This window comes from Lycium barbarum, chromosome 6 (genome assembly GCF_019175385.1).
Source record: "Lycium barbarum isolate Lr01 chromosome 6, ASM1917538v2, whole genome shotgun sequence".
Taxonomy (NCBI): Eukaryota; Viridiplantae; Streptophyta; class Magnoliopsida; order Solanales; family Solanaceae; genus Lycium; species Lycium barbarum.
The window spans coordinates 28,396,246-28,413,275 of record NC_083342.1 but is presented as its reverse complement, the minus strand read 5'-3'; the positions used below and the strand labels follow the sequence as shown (position 1 = coordinate 28,413,275).

General features: G+C 33.2%; 1 long non-coding RNA gene and 1 pseudogene across 1 annotated transcript; both read right to left on the bottom strand.

The window, feature by feature from the left end:
- Window positions 1-367: 367 nt before the first annotated feature.
- Window positions 368-7,909, bottom strand: LOC132599663 (uncharacterized). The gene is made up of 4 exons (XR_009566928.1): window positions 7,720-7,909; window positions 6,845-6,896; window positions 3,135-3,230; window positions 368-1,048 (listed from the first exon to the last, which is right to left on the bottom strand). It is a non-coding gene; the product is annotated as an uncharacterized LOC132599663 (long non-coding RNA).
- Window positions 1,169-3,081, bottom strand: LOC132599710 (probable inactive receptor kinase At1g27190; annotated as a pseudogene).
- Window positions 7,910-17,030: the final 9,121 nt, after the last annotated feature.

The window sequence follows — 17,030 nt, the reverse complement described above, 5'->3', positions numbered from 1 at the left end:
AATAACGACGGAATTGAATCCGTCGGTAAAATCCTCGTAACTAGCAATTTGCCGACAAAAAAAGGGATCTGTCGTTGGATTAACGACGGATTGGCAACGAATTTTATATGTTGCCAATATGAGCGGCGAATGAAATCTGTCGTGATGTTAATAATATCAGTCGCTAATTCTATGAGTTATTTCGTTGTTTCTTCTGATTGGCGACCAATAGTTTCCGTAGCCAATTCTTTTAATACACATTTCTGCATTCCTTTTGGCGACAAAAATAATTTGTCGCAACATTTGAAATCCGTCGCAAATCTTTTTTTATTTTTTATTTATATAATATTTTAAATACCCCTGTCCAAGCATATATTAGATACTCATATAATAACTTAATTAATAGAAACTAATATTCTACAAGGTCCAAAATACATAGCAGAATGCAAATCAAGTTTAAAGCATCCACAACGATAATACCCAAATCAAAAAATTCAAAATCATATGCAAAAACTATAAAGTCCAAACAACAAAACTAACAACCATAAAGTCTAAACAACAAAACTAACAACCATAAAGTCTAAACAACAAAACTAACTAATGAGAGACTGGAGAGCCACGATCATCATCAGAAATCGATGCATGAACTTGATCAATGTTGGCCACAGCTGGAGCTGGAACTATAGGTGCCATAGATGATGGATGGTCGTTAGGAGTGTCCGTCTGAGAAGAGACTGAAGGATTCAATCCACGTACCCGCTCAACAATTATAGGAAGCAAGCGATCAGTCAGTGTAGGAATTATGCTATTAGTCAGTGCAAGAATTATCGCGTCATAACTCATCCAAATTTCTCGTCGCTGCCGGTTGAGCATTCAGAGGTGGTACTGAGGATGTAGCATCAGATGAAGAAGAGGAACGGAGATTCGGCCCATAATATAAGTGTGCTTGAGATCCAATACCATATATTCTTTTTTTCTTTACCCCTCCTACGGCTTCGTAATAGGCTTGACATTGATCAACTTCAGACTGAGTCTGTGACTGATTTTGTAGTATTTCTTGATATTTTTCCTGTAAAACAGAGTGATAATTAGTTAAACTCATTTCACTTTGTAAGCACATGTACAAGAACCATTAAAGACAGCAAGAATAATTCCCTGAAGGTTTCAATACAATTCAAGAATAATGCCCTCAAATTCCTCTAGCTGCACCAGTAGCAATCCTAAGCCTTGCTGGCCAAACGAGCTCGAAATCACAATTCCTAACACCAGTACTAAGATTACCATGTAAAAGGGAATACAAATTTCCATTCTACATATGCTTATACACCAAAATCCTTTCAATATCAACTATACAAAAACCTAATAAAGGCACTAAATTCAGGTGCCTAAGTTGCCCCAACTAGAGTTGGGCGTTCGGTCGGTTCGGTTCGGTTTCACAAATTCGGTTCCGTTTTTCGATTTGTAAAAAATGGGAATCGAAACCAAACCGAAATAACTTTGGTTCAGTTCGATTTTTGCAATTTCGGTTCGGTTTATTCAGTTAATTCGGTTTAGATATGGAAACTTTCCCACAGCCACAAGTAGGAGTTTGGACAATTTCAAGCAATTTTTAACAAACATAAACTAAAATCAGAGCGATGTTATCTAAGCTCAGAGGAAACAAGAAACAGTAACAGTACTAGTACATCTAAACAGGAGCAAAGTCGTCACATATAGAGAGACCAGAAAGAGACATACAATATATATATACATATAACACAGTCACAACACAGACCATCCATTAGGTAAAAGGGATGTTTATTAGAGCTAAGACAAAATCATTGGCCTACAGGAGATGGTCAACCATCCTGAAGCATTACACCAGCAGGCAGCAACCGCTACAAGAATGTGCAGAATGTGGCTTAAAATCAATGTCACCAAGTGCATTAGAAATTTAGAAAATTGCTAGCAAATCAGCAGTCACAATCACAAATCACACACCATTAAAAGTTAGACAATCTAAAGTTTCAAATTAAAGTTTGGTAAAATTGCTAAAATTCGGTTTAACCGAATTAAGATTTGCATAAACCAAAAATCGAACCGGACCGAACAAACCGAAAAACCTAAACCAAAATTAAAAAAAAAGTTCGGTTCGGTCGATTTTTTTGGTTTGAACCGAAATATGCCCAGCCCTAGCCCCAACTGATTCATCTCGGACAAAAAATATTTTTCGCTTATCTTACAACTATTCAGCCTTTTAATAGCTAATGCAGATCCATCAGGCAACATAGCTCTATAAGAAACACCATTCCTAGTTGAAATTACAATATTTCCACAATGAAAAGAATTAGGAGCTGCTAATAAATCATTAAGCTTAATCTTGTTAATAGATTTTTGAAACAATGTAACCTGAACAAGCTTAAAAGCTCTCAACTTTTCAACCCAATCACTACTATTATTACTACTACCTTTACCATAACCAAGCTCTCTATCTTCCTTGTTTGGCTGAACCAAAAACCATCTCCAAATCTCAAATCCAAGAATTAAAGATCCTAAAGCACCAACAAGACTCTTATTACTCAACTTACTACATTTATTTCCAAGTGGGGTCCCACAAAGTCCATTATTCCCTTCAAATAATCTTTCAAGAACCGGTCTAAATCATCAGGAATTGAACTAGAAAGACCATTATTTGACACACCGAACCGTTTTAACCGGTCCAACCTGCCAATCTCAAATGGTATTGATCCAGTGAGTTTGTTGTCATTTAGCAAAAGGGTGTTCAAGAATTTGCAGTTAATAAACTCAGGTGGTATAGAACTAGTAAAAGAGTTACCAGAAAGATCAAGATTAACTACATAAGGTAACCAAGAACAAATTTTAATAGGTAGTGAACCTGAAAGTGAGTTCCTAGAAAGATCAAGTGATTGAAGTGAACTACAAAACTGAAGATCAGATGATAGTGAACCAGATAAAGACATAGAAGTAAGTTGAAGTGAAATGAGCCTACTTTCAGAAGAAAACAACAGAATTATTGATTTACTCTGCTAAAGGAATATAACTGTTCAAAAAGCATATTTGTTAACATACAAAAACTGAACTGAAATCAAACAGTATAAGCATAATATACTACTGAAAGAAACTTCCTATAGAAGATTTTAGAATGTTGGACTCACATGCATGATTCGAGCTTAGTCACCAACAAAAGATTTTCCATCATGACCGTGTGTATGAACATCCAAATGTACCTCACTTGGTGTTGGATCTCGACCCTTTTTAATAGCGTATACAAGAAAAAAATATGCATAGTTTAGTAACTTCAAAAACCAACAAAAATAGCAACCAATGTCACAGTAGAGAGATTTTTCAGCTAACATAGTAGTCGTTTTTCTGACAAAGCCAGTTTACTATTGAGTGTGTTGGAGCTCAAGAGAAAATTGAAGCTTACTCACTGGAAAGTTTTAATAAGCAGCAATTCAACTTTTGGTTTATTTTTTGGAACATATTAAAGATACAAAATAGTAAAAAAGTGAACAATTATAACATTAACTAGAAAAATCAACCACGCGAAAAAATCTTATTGGATTTAAAAACTAATTATATTTTTCCAATATCTGAAAATTGAATATATTTTGACATATTCCTTTTACACGGACATTTAATATGGTCACCACTCATGCGGTTTCTCTGAGAATATGAGAACTTAAGAAACTTATTGACACCAGTCATGAAACTAGAATTATTACCCCCTCGACCATCCAACCTATCGTACATCCAACCACGCTCTAGATTATCCATGATCCTATTTAATATTAAAATAAACAAAAAACATAGTTACTTTTTGTTATCAGAATGCCATCCAAAGGAAAAACAAGTTGAGTTTAAGACCCTTTTTTTAAGAGCAAAAAGAAAGTGTGCTGCCTATGAAATTGTTACACCTCGGAAATTTCGGGATTTGTTGCCTTGAAAGTAGACCAATGTGAGCTTAAGGTGAACATGAAGTTCTTACAAGATTAAGGAAGATATTAGATAGCTTAAGGTTCATACCATAAGATTTTGAGTTGTACGAATATGTGAAATTTAGTTTATTGAAGGAAGTGAAATATAAGTCGTGTTCGAAAAGGTTTTCGCTATGATTGAGCTAATATTTATTTGGTGATGTCTTGAGGGGCTGCTATAGGGCCTATTGTATGGTTAATGAAGTATTATGTAAGTGCCAAGAAGGTTCCATGAGGATTGTAAGTCAAGCAAAGTAACGAGAGAAAGTTTCGTACAACTGGGAGCTATACAACCACTTATACGGTCCGTATAACTTTATACGGTCCGTATAAGGAGGGTCCGTATAACGTGACCTTCACAGAAAGGGTCATTTTCTTGGTGGTGTTATACGACCACTAATACGGTCCGTATAACTTTATACGGTCCGTATAAGGGGGTCCGTATAACTTGACCTATTTCAGAAAGGGACTTTCCCATGGTGGTGTTATACAGTCCACTTATACGAACCGTATAACTTTATACGGACCGTATAAGTCCATTGGGTAGATTTTTAATTTTTTGTATAAATAGATGGCCTTGGTTCATTTATGTCATTTTTCATTTTCCACAAGTTTTGAGGGCTCCAAACCCTTCTCCAAGCATATTTCACTCCAACCCAAGAGAAAACAAAGATCAAGAGGCAAGAATCAAGGTACCCATGTGTTAGAAATCTTGTTAGGGTTAGTAGACTACAAGAGATTCTTGGGTATTGAAGCTAGGGTTTTCACATAAGTTGATAGCTGCTCCAAAGCTCATTCCCATGAGATAAAAGGTTAGTTTTCATGCTTATTTCATGTCATCATGAATGCTTGGTTGTTGAAGAACTTGGGTAGAAGAAGAAAGTAGAAAATGATGGCTAAATGTAACTTTTATGATGTTTTTGAGTAGTAAGCTAACTTGGGTCATGATTCCTAGTATAATATGGATATAATCTTGTTATGGAAGGTAGTAATAGTAATGAGGAAGCATTGCATGAAAATGTGCTAAAATGAGTGTGAAGTTGTTGGTATAAGTTGAACATAAGGATGAATTTTGAAGGCTAAGTGGAATGTGATTACTTGATTATGATATTGGGGATGTTATTGTGGTTGTTGGGAGTTGTTTTGTAATAGGGTAAAAGTTGACGAAATAGGGGAAATGCTGCCCAATTTTCATTATATCATGAATTATTCTAGTTTGAATTTAAGAGTATCGTTAAGGCTTAACCATGGTATGAATCCTTCTAAATGTAGATTGTTCAAGCTTCGATGGTGAACGTTAAGTAGTTAAGAAGACAAAGAGGTATGTAAGGCTAACCCTTCTTTCATTAAGGCATGGTTCCTTTGCTATATATCCTTTCATGAGTTCCATAATGTCTTCCAAATGACTCTATCACTAAGATTACCAAAGCTCATGATTCTCGATACTATTACCTCCTTTATATGATAGTTGATCCTCTAAGGATAGATGTAACGAAAACGATGATGATAATGATGTTGGCGATATTTATAAACTTTTATGTATACATGTCTAAGTATGCATGACTATTATGTAACACCGAGCTTATATGGCCGGATATGATATTTAACGTGCGCGCACCTCTGCAGTTGGGTACAGATGACACTGAGCCTTAGTAGGGCCAGGTATGTATAACATCGAGCATTGTCATGGCCGGGTATGTGAACCACCGAACCTTCATGGTCGGGTATGATACAAATACAAATACGAATATATATATATATATATATATATATATATATATATATGTATATGTATATATGTACGTACATGAGCAAGCGTTAGAAATGGAAGGTCCCTATGAAAGACAAGGAAGTAAATATGATGATGGCCACTAAAGGTACAAATGGTCCTATTACCTCCTGATTCTTCTATCTTATGCTATTTCTTATGTCATTTCTTATGCTGTCTCTTATGCTCCTACTATGATGTTGATTATGCTTTACATACTCAGTACATTATTCGTACTGACGTCCTTTTGCTTGTGGATGCTGCGTCATGCCCGCAGGTGGACAGGGAGACAGACTCGATCCATAGATTTCTTATTCAAGGACTACATAGAGGAGCTCCATTTCATCCGGAGCTACAACTTTTGGGTATTATTTTTTTGTGTACATACATATGGGCATGGCGGGGTCCTGTCCCGCCTATATGATGTTACATACTCTTCTTGGAGGCTCGTAGACATTTGTGTATGGTTAGATATCTTGTAGCCTTGTCGGTTCATATTTTGTATATTATTTTGATAGCCTCGTTGGCTTGTGTATATGGATATGGGCATTGTTGTCGATGATGATATAAATGTGTTGTTGCCCAACGAGATTAATATTGTTGATGTATAGAAATTATGAATAAGTTATGTAGTCCACCTAGATGTGAATGTGAATGTACAATAAGAGGTGCCCGAGTGGGTTAGCACCGGGTGCCCGTCATGGCCCTCTGGTTGGGTCGTGACAGACGTTTAAGACCATATTTAAAAGAGAATGTCAAATTAAAGTCTCTTATGGTAGTGGTGACAAGTAACTACTATAAAGAATGACAAGTAGCTTTGTAGCTATATATTACTAAATGTGATAGTGAACTCACCGTTTTTCTGTTTTGGAACTATTGTAGAAAAAAACATGGAATAGAATGAACATGAAATTTAAGGAGGTAAGTTAACAAACTTACTTAATCAACAAAGGAAACAAAAGTAGTAATGACAAGAAAGATTACCAACTCCAAAACAAGCATGTACATATACTATAATCCTACTCAACCAGACAAATTCACTAAAATACGCCATCAACCACAAACAATTTCAGCAAGGGTAATCAAACAGTGAGAGCAAATAGTAATATTCCTAACAAACCTTCCGAGAGCTTTTTGAAGAATTTTGACAAAATACAACTCTTTCCTGAACCCTGCAAGAATGAATGTAAATCAAATTCTTCAGAAACCCAAAATCCCTAAATCCCCAAATCCCTGATAAAATAAAAACTCTAATCTTCAGTATTAGTGAAGCAGAGAATTAGCCAGGAAAACCAAAAATTCTAGAGAAACAAAACTATATTTAAGAAACCAAAAATAAAACAAGTGCAAAAAATAATGCATACTTGATTACAGGTAAATTTAACATGTTTATCAAAAAGCGAGTCAACACGAAACTGGTTTTGACACGAGTCAGAAACTTAACAGACACCACAAATGGTATTGGAGTTGTTTACTTTCTCTTCACTAATCACATAGCTTACTCCCTAACAACAAAACCAACACACGACACACACACAAAAGGCATACTTCACACAATGGCAATTTTCCCCTAAAATTTAGGTTCTATAACAACACCTAAGTCAAAGCATAAACATTAAACATAATAATGGAAGAACCCCAGAGGAATAAAACACTAAAGAATGAATCAAAAAGCTTTAAAAAATGCTAATACTCACAGATTATTGAGGAAATTAGGCAGATGAATAAAGACACAAACTTTCCTTAATAAACATGCTTAATAATCAAAAATCAAGGTTTTTAATTAAAGAAAGAACATTTCTTTTACTCACCAGCAAAGCAAACAAAGATCCAACAAGCTAAATATTTCTTTTTTTCCGAAAAACAAGCTAAATAGTTAAAATAAAATTAAAAAAAAAATAACAGAAGCTTCATGCATTACCAAAGAACAAAAATGGAAGAACCCCAGATGAATAAAACACTAAACAATGAATCAAAAATGCTATTAATACTTACAGATTATTGAAGAAATTAATTAGGCAGATGACAAGAACATGTTTTTATGTCCTTGAAAATGAAAAGAAACTGGATCTAACAGAAAAGGAAAGCAAAGACAAACCCTAAGCTGAGTCGGAGAGAGTAAGAGAAGTTTCAATGGTTTTAGAGTTTTGTGTGTTTGAAGAGAAAGTTCTAGTGGGTTTTGAAGTTTTAGTGTGTTTATTAGAGTCTATTTTGTTTTATTTCTAAAAATAAAATTATAATTTTTTGCCGACGGTTTTACTAACAGACGGGTTCCATCGCTACGATTAACATTAAATTTTACCATTTTTAGAGTTAACAACGAAAATATCCGTAGAAATTGATATTAAAATATGGTGATACATACATATTATCTAACGACAAACATAATCCGTCACTAACTTTATCGCTAATCTGTAATAATTTTTGCCACCCACAGTTTGTCATAAATTTTGTAGCTAAAATAAAGGCGCTTAATTTTAGCGCCTAAATATAGCGACGAATAATAAATCCGTTGCTAGTCTGTCGTTAGTTTAGATGTCATTTCGTTTTTCCTTTTTTTTGGCGACAGAATTGTAATTTCGTAGGTAATCTGTCGTTACCTAGCGACGGCATAAAATCTATCACTAAAACAAGTTTTTTTTGTAGTGACTATACTAATATATTATTATTTTTTGGATGTTTGCAGTAGATCTTTATTTGCTTTGCTGCTTTTTTTTTTTCTTTAACTTTTCTCCTCTATTTTTTGAGCTTTCCTCCATTTTTTGGAGTTTTCCTTTCCTTTTTTTTTTTTTTGTTTTTTGTTTTTGCAGCTTTTTCTTTTATTTTTTTGTAATTTTCTTGGGCTTTTGCATTTTCACCTTTCCACTTTGTCACCCAACTTAGATTTTTTTAATGCGCTCAGGGAGGTGGGGCCAAAAGTGGATTAGTGCATTTAAGCACTCAAAAAGGATATAGGCTAAATTGTGGTTTATCCAAGGAAAAGGTTTTAGGCTCAAAAGGGTAACACTAGGGATCATATGTCATTTGGTAGGCTTGAAAGACACAATTGGGTCAAAGAAAGCCTACAATTATTTCTCAAATCAAGTGTTGCTCAATATTTCGCCTCAACAAACATTCAGCCAAGTTCTAGATCAACAAAGCAATGTCATTGAATTTTCAATCTAAAGCTCACCACACAATGCACATGAAACGATGAGGACAAATTAATTTTGACCATAACTTTTAGCAAAAGAATTTCTCAAGCGTCACTTAGGTACAATCAAGAGGTACCAAAAGAATCCATGGTTCACAACAAAGTTGGTCTTCTCTATCATCCTAATTATTTAACACTTGTTTCTTTATCATGCACAATCCTAAATATGTTGGTACCAACCAAGTCAAGATTTTATTTTATTGATAGGTGTGACCGAACCCAAAAGAAGAGTTGCCTACGTATCTTGTTGAAACAAGAATCAGGTCAGACGTAGTTCAGGAAAAGATACGAGTAATTTTTTAATTTTAGGATAAGGAAATAAAAGTTTTTTTTTCTTTTTTGTAAAAGAATAATAGCTCTCTTGTTTTCTAATTTTTCTTTTGAATAAGGAATGCTGAACCCGAGAAGGGATGCCTACGTATCTCATCGGGATGAGAATCAGGTTTGCTTAATACGTGAAGATAATGGAAACGTATTATTTTCTTGAATTTCTATTCTTTTTTTATCTTTATAAGAAAATAAATTTTCTTTTTTAATATTTGAAGGAATGAGCAGAGGAATAAAAGAAAATATTTTTGGTATTTTTAGTGTTTGAATTTTCTACAAAGACCTAAAAAAAAATAAGGTAAAATCTTTTTGGATTTTCTGAATAAGGAATAGGCATATAAACTTATAAGGTGACCAGATAGACACTTAAACTTACTCAAAGTGTATTTTTCAAGTTTTTCAGTTGTTTTGAAAACAAAAACTATATTTTTCAAACACTCACAATTTTCATGGCCAAACAAGCCCTAAATATATCACAAAATATTTTTTTTAAAATGCAAAAATAAGGCAAACGCATATACATGAGACTATAAATGTGCACTTAAACCAATAAATACTCGCTAATCGCAATTTTGCAGCTTCCAAGTAACTCGGATTTTTTTTACACTTGAATAATTAAAAAACAATAACTTTAACCAATAAAAATCCTTAAAAAAAGAAATTTCAAATTAAGAAATTTCTAAGTTCAGTATTTCAAGTGTAAAAGAAATTTCAAATTAAGAAAACTGTAAAGCCGAGAAGAAAATCCTTAAAAAAAAGAAATTTCTTAATTTGAAATTTCTTTTTTTAAGGATTTTTATTGGTTAAAGTTATTGTTTTTTAATTATTCAAGTGTAAAAAACAAAAAAACCGAGTTACTTGAAAGCTGCAAAATTGCGATTAGCGAGTATTTATTGGTTTAAGTGCACATTTATAGTCTCATGTATATGCGTTTGCCTTATTTTTGCATTTTAAAAAAAATATTTTGTGATATATTTAGGGCTTGTTTGGCCATGAAAATTGTGAGTGTTTGAAAAATATAGTTTTTGTTTTCAAAACAACTGAAAAACTTGAAAAATACACTTTGAGTAAGTTTAAGTGTCTATCTGGTCACCTTATAAGTTTATATGCCTATCTTACAAAACATGCCAAGTTTAAGGGTCCATCTGAGTATTAAGCCTTTTTTTTTTAGAATTTTTGAATAAGGATCACCGAACCCGAGAAGGGCTGCCTACGTATCTCATCGAGATGAGAATCAGGTGTGCGTAGTTCGTGACAAAAAAATGGGGAAAAAACTCATTTTTTTGTAAAAGGTAAAATCATGCATCACTTGGGTCTTAATAATTAAAAAAATCGGGTATTCTTGGTCTCTCTTTTGTTAATCAATTCACCCTAAAGTCGGTCAACAATCGACAAACCTTCCATATGATGTTACAAATAACACATAGAATGCACATGTTGGTCTAGATATAGGATACCAGTCCTAGACGGACCTGGCTCCTGTGCCGAGCCCCACTAAGCCAAATGCACATGATGCAAATAAAGCGTAGCCTACTAAGGATAATCACCGCATGTAGCTTGTTCTACTAAGTTGAAGTACGTGTCTAGATTGGCTATAAAAGGAGCAGACAACTCGAGTCAGGCAAGGGACAGCTTACCGGTAGCAGTGCTTTCCAGCCTCACTATTTTTCCTCCCCACCCTAAAACATATGTGACTATAAAATCCTTCCCAAGAGCAAAACCGCATCTCTGGTATCTCAAAGAAAGGTTCGGGAGCATAATCACGTCTCCGAGTGCACAATGTGTGTGAAGTGTATGCCAGAAAACTCAGATGGGTGCGCGAGAGAAGACAATTTATATTACAATTCAGACAATATCAAAGCGGTAAATAAGCAGGCAAATAGCACATTAGGTCAATAAATAGTATATGTATCCAAAAAAAAATCAAGTAAAGCCAAATATGAGTCAATATAAAAAGTTCGAATTCTGGTTATCCCCAGCGGAGTCGCCATCTGTCACACCCCCTTTTTTTCACCTCTCGCTTAAAGAAAGTAAAAAAAGGGTTTTTCCAATTGAAGTGACATTTTGAAAAGTGATTATTTTATTTATTCAGAGTCGTCAGTTAGAATTGAGTTTTGGTGTTTCAAGTCACCTTATTGAATCCCTAATCAAAAGGAAGTTGACTCTTTAATTATTGGTCTGCGAAAATAAAAGTCAGGGTAAGAAATTATGTTGACCGGGGAGAAGGTATTAGTCATTTCCGAGTCCCGTGGTTCTAGCACGGTCGCTTTATCAACTTATATTCGGCTTAAATTATTTTTTAGGATACATTATGCTTATGAACTTGAAATTACTTATTTCTCGCTTTCTTTAATTTGTTTAAAAAAATTTAAAAACCGTATCAGTTTTATTAATTTGTGATGTACTGGTAGCAGCGCTTTCCAGCCTTACCACGATTTTTTTATTTTTTTTTAAATCTTGCGCCTTTTGAGGGCTTTATGGGTCGTTCCCACTTACTGTGCCTCAATAAGCATCTAACGTACTTAAAGTCTATCCGTCCCAATTAATCTGGTTTTGAGTGTGGTAAGTAATTTAAAATTATTCATCGGTAGCAGCGCTTTCTGAATTTATCGTTGAAAATTAATTAAATTAATTACAAACTTATAATTTTTGGGTTAAAAACCCACTCGTTCTTTTCGAGTAGTTTATTTTCTCTTTTTGACAACGAGTTTTGAAGTAAATTCCCATTCCTACTCTCTTAATATCATGTTTGGTTTATAATTTTCAGCAACAAAATATAATTAATAACAATCGTGCTTTCATGAAATGGGAGCATTATTATTAAAAATATTCAGTGTATTTACACACTTTGTTCAGTATAATATTAAACTTTCATATCCAACAACAATTAGAAGCAATAAATTTGTTTATACTAACGGTAGTAAAACAATATGACCCATTACATACCTTAACTAAATTCGAAAAAAAAAAAAAGAAAGCACTTTATCAATTCCCAAACTAAGCAGTTAAATGACAAACACAAACAACACACAGTAGATAGATAATACTAGCAATACATGCCCGTGGGATGCACGGACCGAACATGTCTATTCACTTTAATTAGTCAGTCTTTAAGGTTTGTATTTTGAAAATAACTTTTAAAAACATTCTAATTGTTATTATATATACAAAATGTATTTTATGTACCATCACTTTAGTTGTAATTAAAAGTCTTTGAGATGGAAAGAGTCGGACTTTTTTTTATCATTATCATGACAATGAAAGTTGTTCATTAAGGTAAAAGAAAATTAGTAAGAATATGAGGGAAAATTAATATTTTGATTCTAAATTTTTTCTTTTAAATTCTTTAATATTTTATATGTATACCGACAGGTTGATATCCATTTCAATTAAGTAACTATTCAGATCCAAACATAAAAACCATTTTGTTGTATATATTGGATTAAAATATTTTTATTAAATTAATTAAAAAATATATTATATTTTTTATATTAATTGTTACAAATAAATCAAAATTAGAAAGATATATGTTATATCATTAATCACCAAATTTTAATTCTGAAATGAAAATATAAAGTAATACATTTTATAAATGTAAAGAAACAATAATCAGAGACTGCAAAGGAAAGTAAATAAGTAAAGTATTGACTGTTGACACCTAATTTTGGCTCGACGTGCTTAAAATTAACGTTTTGGGAGGCCCTGATTCGTTAAAGAGCGCGAAATACATTTTTTTACACATTTTTATATTTTATGATAATTTATTGATGATTATCCTTATTTTAGGAATTTTATCAATTTACTATCATTTTCCAAGAATCATTATTTTGCACATATACAGCGTAATACTAATATTTTTGTGCAATTAACAATTGTTTCTTAATTTTATAGCAATATATTTTCATATCTTACATATTAATATTTATATTTATACTTACATTATTATTTAACTATATTTAGTACAGTCCGTCAGTGCAGAGAAATTTAGAGTAATTAATTTTTAAATGCAGAGCAAAAATTCGATCAAGTCAAGGTCTCGTCACCTTTTTAAAAGTTGACATTTGTGGTGATGGATTGGGTTCTTAATCCATTGATTAATAATTTTTTATACATTGGTTAAAAGGATGAAATCCCATTGGACAATAACTCAAGGATTAAAATAAGCATTGAGGGGACAAATGGGTGCACTCTTGTATTTTTTGAATAATAAATGGGGTCATTTTATATTATAACTAAAAGGGAGGGGACATTTCTATTTTTTACACTCTAAATTCAGATTTTTCCCTAACCCTATGCATTCTCTTCCCTTCCTCCTCTTCACCCACAGCCGCCGACCACCACCCTTACCACCGCCGACCACCACCCCAGCGAACAACCATATCTCCACAACCAAACAGCCGTGAACCCCATTGCTCCACCACTTCTTCTAAAACATTTTTTTTTCATCTCCTCACTTCTCTCTAAAAAGCCGCCGCCGCCGCCCTCCACGCCCACGCTGCCCTTCCCCCATTTTTTCCCATGAACCACCACATCACCTCCCACAACGCTCCAAACCACCCCCGCTGCCCCACTTCGTCTCCCTCTCTCTCTTCTCATCGCCACCGACCAGTCACCCGCTCTTCGCTGCTCCGGCGAGGAGCTTCAAGCTCCGGAGAACCGGAGCAGCCAGCGAGCAACCACACCGCCCTTCACCATTTTTTGCTCTTCTCCTCCATTCTCTGACCACCACACATTGTCGACGAACAACCATTACCAGCGAATCAGCAACCAGCCACGCCACTGCCACTGTTCTTATAAGAAAATACTCATTAAAATCAGTGACTGTGTTGATCTTCTATGATGACCCCCTATTCTGTTTTTTTTTTTAGTATATTATTTTCATATATGTATCTGTTTGATTCCTATTGTTGGATTGGTTTCGTACAACTTCCCGTCATTTTATTACGAACTCCGGTGACCTCTATTACTGATGCTAATTGTCTCCATTTTTTGCCTATGTAAATTGTTCTGCTTTTGATAATTTGGCTTGGGTTCTGTTGGTTTGTTACGTTGCTACTGCCCGCTGTTACTATCGGTATTCAGACTGATTTTACATTTCTTTTACTAAATAAATGTTGGCTTTGTGCCCAGAAAAATACTTTTGGCGGTCAATGGTACTGTTACCCTTTTTTTATCGCATTTAGTTAAATTCATTTGGGCGAATACTAAACCCAAAGGGCCGATGAAGAAATTTCTATCGATTTTCAAGGCCTCCCATGTACAAAAAACGGGTTTTTATTTTAAGTTAATTTATTATTTCTTTAATTCATTAGATAGTTATTTATTTTCTTACTAACATTTTTACCAAGTGCTTATATAGGTACGGGGAAATACATCTCGAAGACGATACCCGAAGACTTCATCGAATCTTTGTTTGTATTTACTTTCGCGCATTATTTAAAATTGTACAAAACATAAACTTGAAGTAGTGAAAACTTCACTTTAATGTTGGGCGGGGATATTTAATTACTTGTCACTTCTATGTTTAACTTTAAAGTTCGTTAGTCGCTTTAGGCAAGACTTAGGGCATCCACACTTTCATAAATTGATTAGATTGACTCGATGTAAACACTCGGTTAATTAACTCACTTTTGACATTTAGACAAAAACATTAGTTCATTCTTTGTTTCAAAGCACATTCTTTATCAATATACTTTTCATACATATATCTTTAGTTTTCACCTAGATGGACCCTTAAACTTGGCATGTTTTGTAAGATAGGCATATAAACTTATAAGGTGACCAGATAGACACTTAAACTTACTCAAAGTGTATTTTTCAAGTTTTTCAGTTGTTTTGAAAACAAAAACTATATTTTTCAAACACTCACAATTTTCATGGCCAAACAAGCCCTAAATATATCACAATTGTTTTTTTTAAAATGCAAAAATAAGGCAAACGCATATACATGAGACTATAAATGTGCACTTAAACCAATAAATACTCGCTAATCGCAATTTTGCAGCTTTCAATTAACTCGGTTTTTTTTACACTTGAATAATTAAAAAACAATAACTTTAACCAATAAAAATCCTTAAAAAAAGAAATTTCAAATTAAGAAATTTCTTTTTTTTAAGGATTTTCTTCTCGGCTTTACAGTTTTCTTAATTTGAAATTTCTTTTACACTTGAAATACTGAACTTAGAAATTTCTTAATTTGAAATTTCTTTTTTTTAAGGATTTTTATTGGTTAAAGTTATTGTTTTTTAATTATTCAAGTGTAAAAAAAAAAACCGAGTTAATTGAAAGCTGCAAAATTGCGATTAGCGAGTATTTATTTGTTTAAGTGCACATTTATAGTCTCATGTATATGCGTTTGCCTTATTTTTGCATTTTAAAAAAAAAAATTGTGATATATTTAGGGCTTGTTTGGCCATGAAAATTGTGAGTGTTTGAAAAATATAGTTTTTGTTTTCAAAACAACTGAAAAACTTGAAAAATACACTTTGAGTAAGTTTAAGTGTCTATCTGGTCACCTTATACGTTTATATGTCTATCTTACAAAACATGCCAAGTTTAAGGGTCCATCTAGGTATTAAGCCTTTCCTTAAATATTCAACCTTTTTTACAAGTAGTTCTTTCATAAATATTTTTAATTCTCAAATATGCTTTTTCTATTCTTTGATCAGCTCTTAAAAAAAAATCATCCCTTTACATGAAAGAAGATACAACTCAATTAACTTTCTCATTTTTCAAATACTTTTCTTAAATACAGTTCTTTACACTATACGATTTATATTCGCTCATATTCAACTTTTTATATCTTTATATACTTTGATACATTACTCTACATACCCTTTTACACTTTTTACTTTTGTTATAATATATATTCTTTATACTAACAATATACACTCCTTATATACTTATTATACAACCTTTTACACATTTTTTTAATATATATGTTTAATATACATTACATTCTTTGTATGTTTAATATACATATATTCTTTCATATTCTATTATACTCTTTTATACATTCTTTATATAGTTGTCTATATTCTTTACATTAACATTATACCAATAGATATACACTTGTTTTTACTAACAAATACACTACCATACGAACGAGGTATGTTTTCTTTACACTCCTTTGTACATTCATATCGATATACATTCTTCATAAATTCTTGATACTTGATATACATACATTTTTTATACACTGTATACACTTAGCATATTATCACCTAGTGTAGCTTTTCATGAAATCAAAACATTTTGAAAACAAGTAATAATAATGATAAATAGATAAATAATCCCCCTCTAGTGCTCAGTTAAACTAAGTTTAAGGACTGTCTTCGGACAGGCTCTGAGGGATGTTTAATACCTTCCCCTCGGGGTAAATAAAACCCTTATCTAGAATCTCATAGGTTTCATGGACTAAAAATGGAGTAGACACATAAATACATATAGGTTTCCTGTTTTTCCTTAAAAATAAGGTGGCGGCTCTAACCCCTTTTTAAACCAGTTAAAAGAACCGGGAAGTTGCAAACTATCTTGGACTCGTTCAAAATAGGGCGTAACATTGACAATAAAGGGAAATGGGGATAAATGTCACTCCCTGTCACGACCCAAACCCCGTGGGCCGCGACTGGTACCCTAACTGGGTACCCATACGTACCTACCTGATCGAATTCGAACCATACAGATTTTTTTTTTGTTTTTTTTTTTTTTCAAAACAGAAGTACAGAAGTAGGCCGATACAAATACGGCGTGCGCGTAACATACATATATATACATATACCTGAAC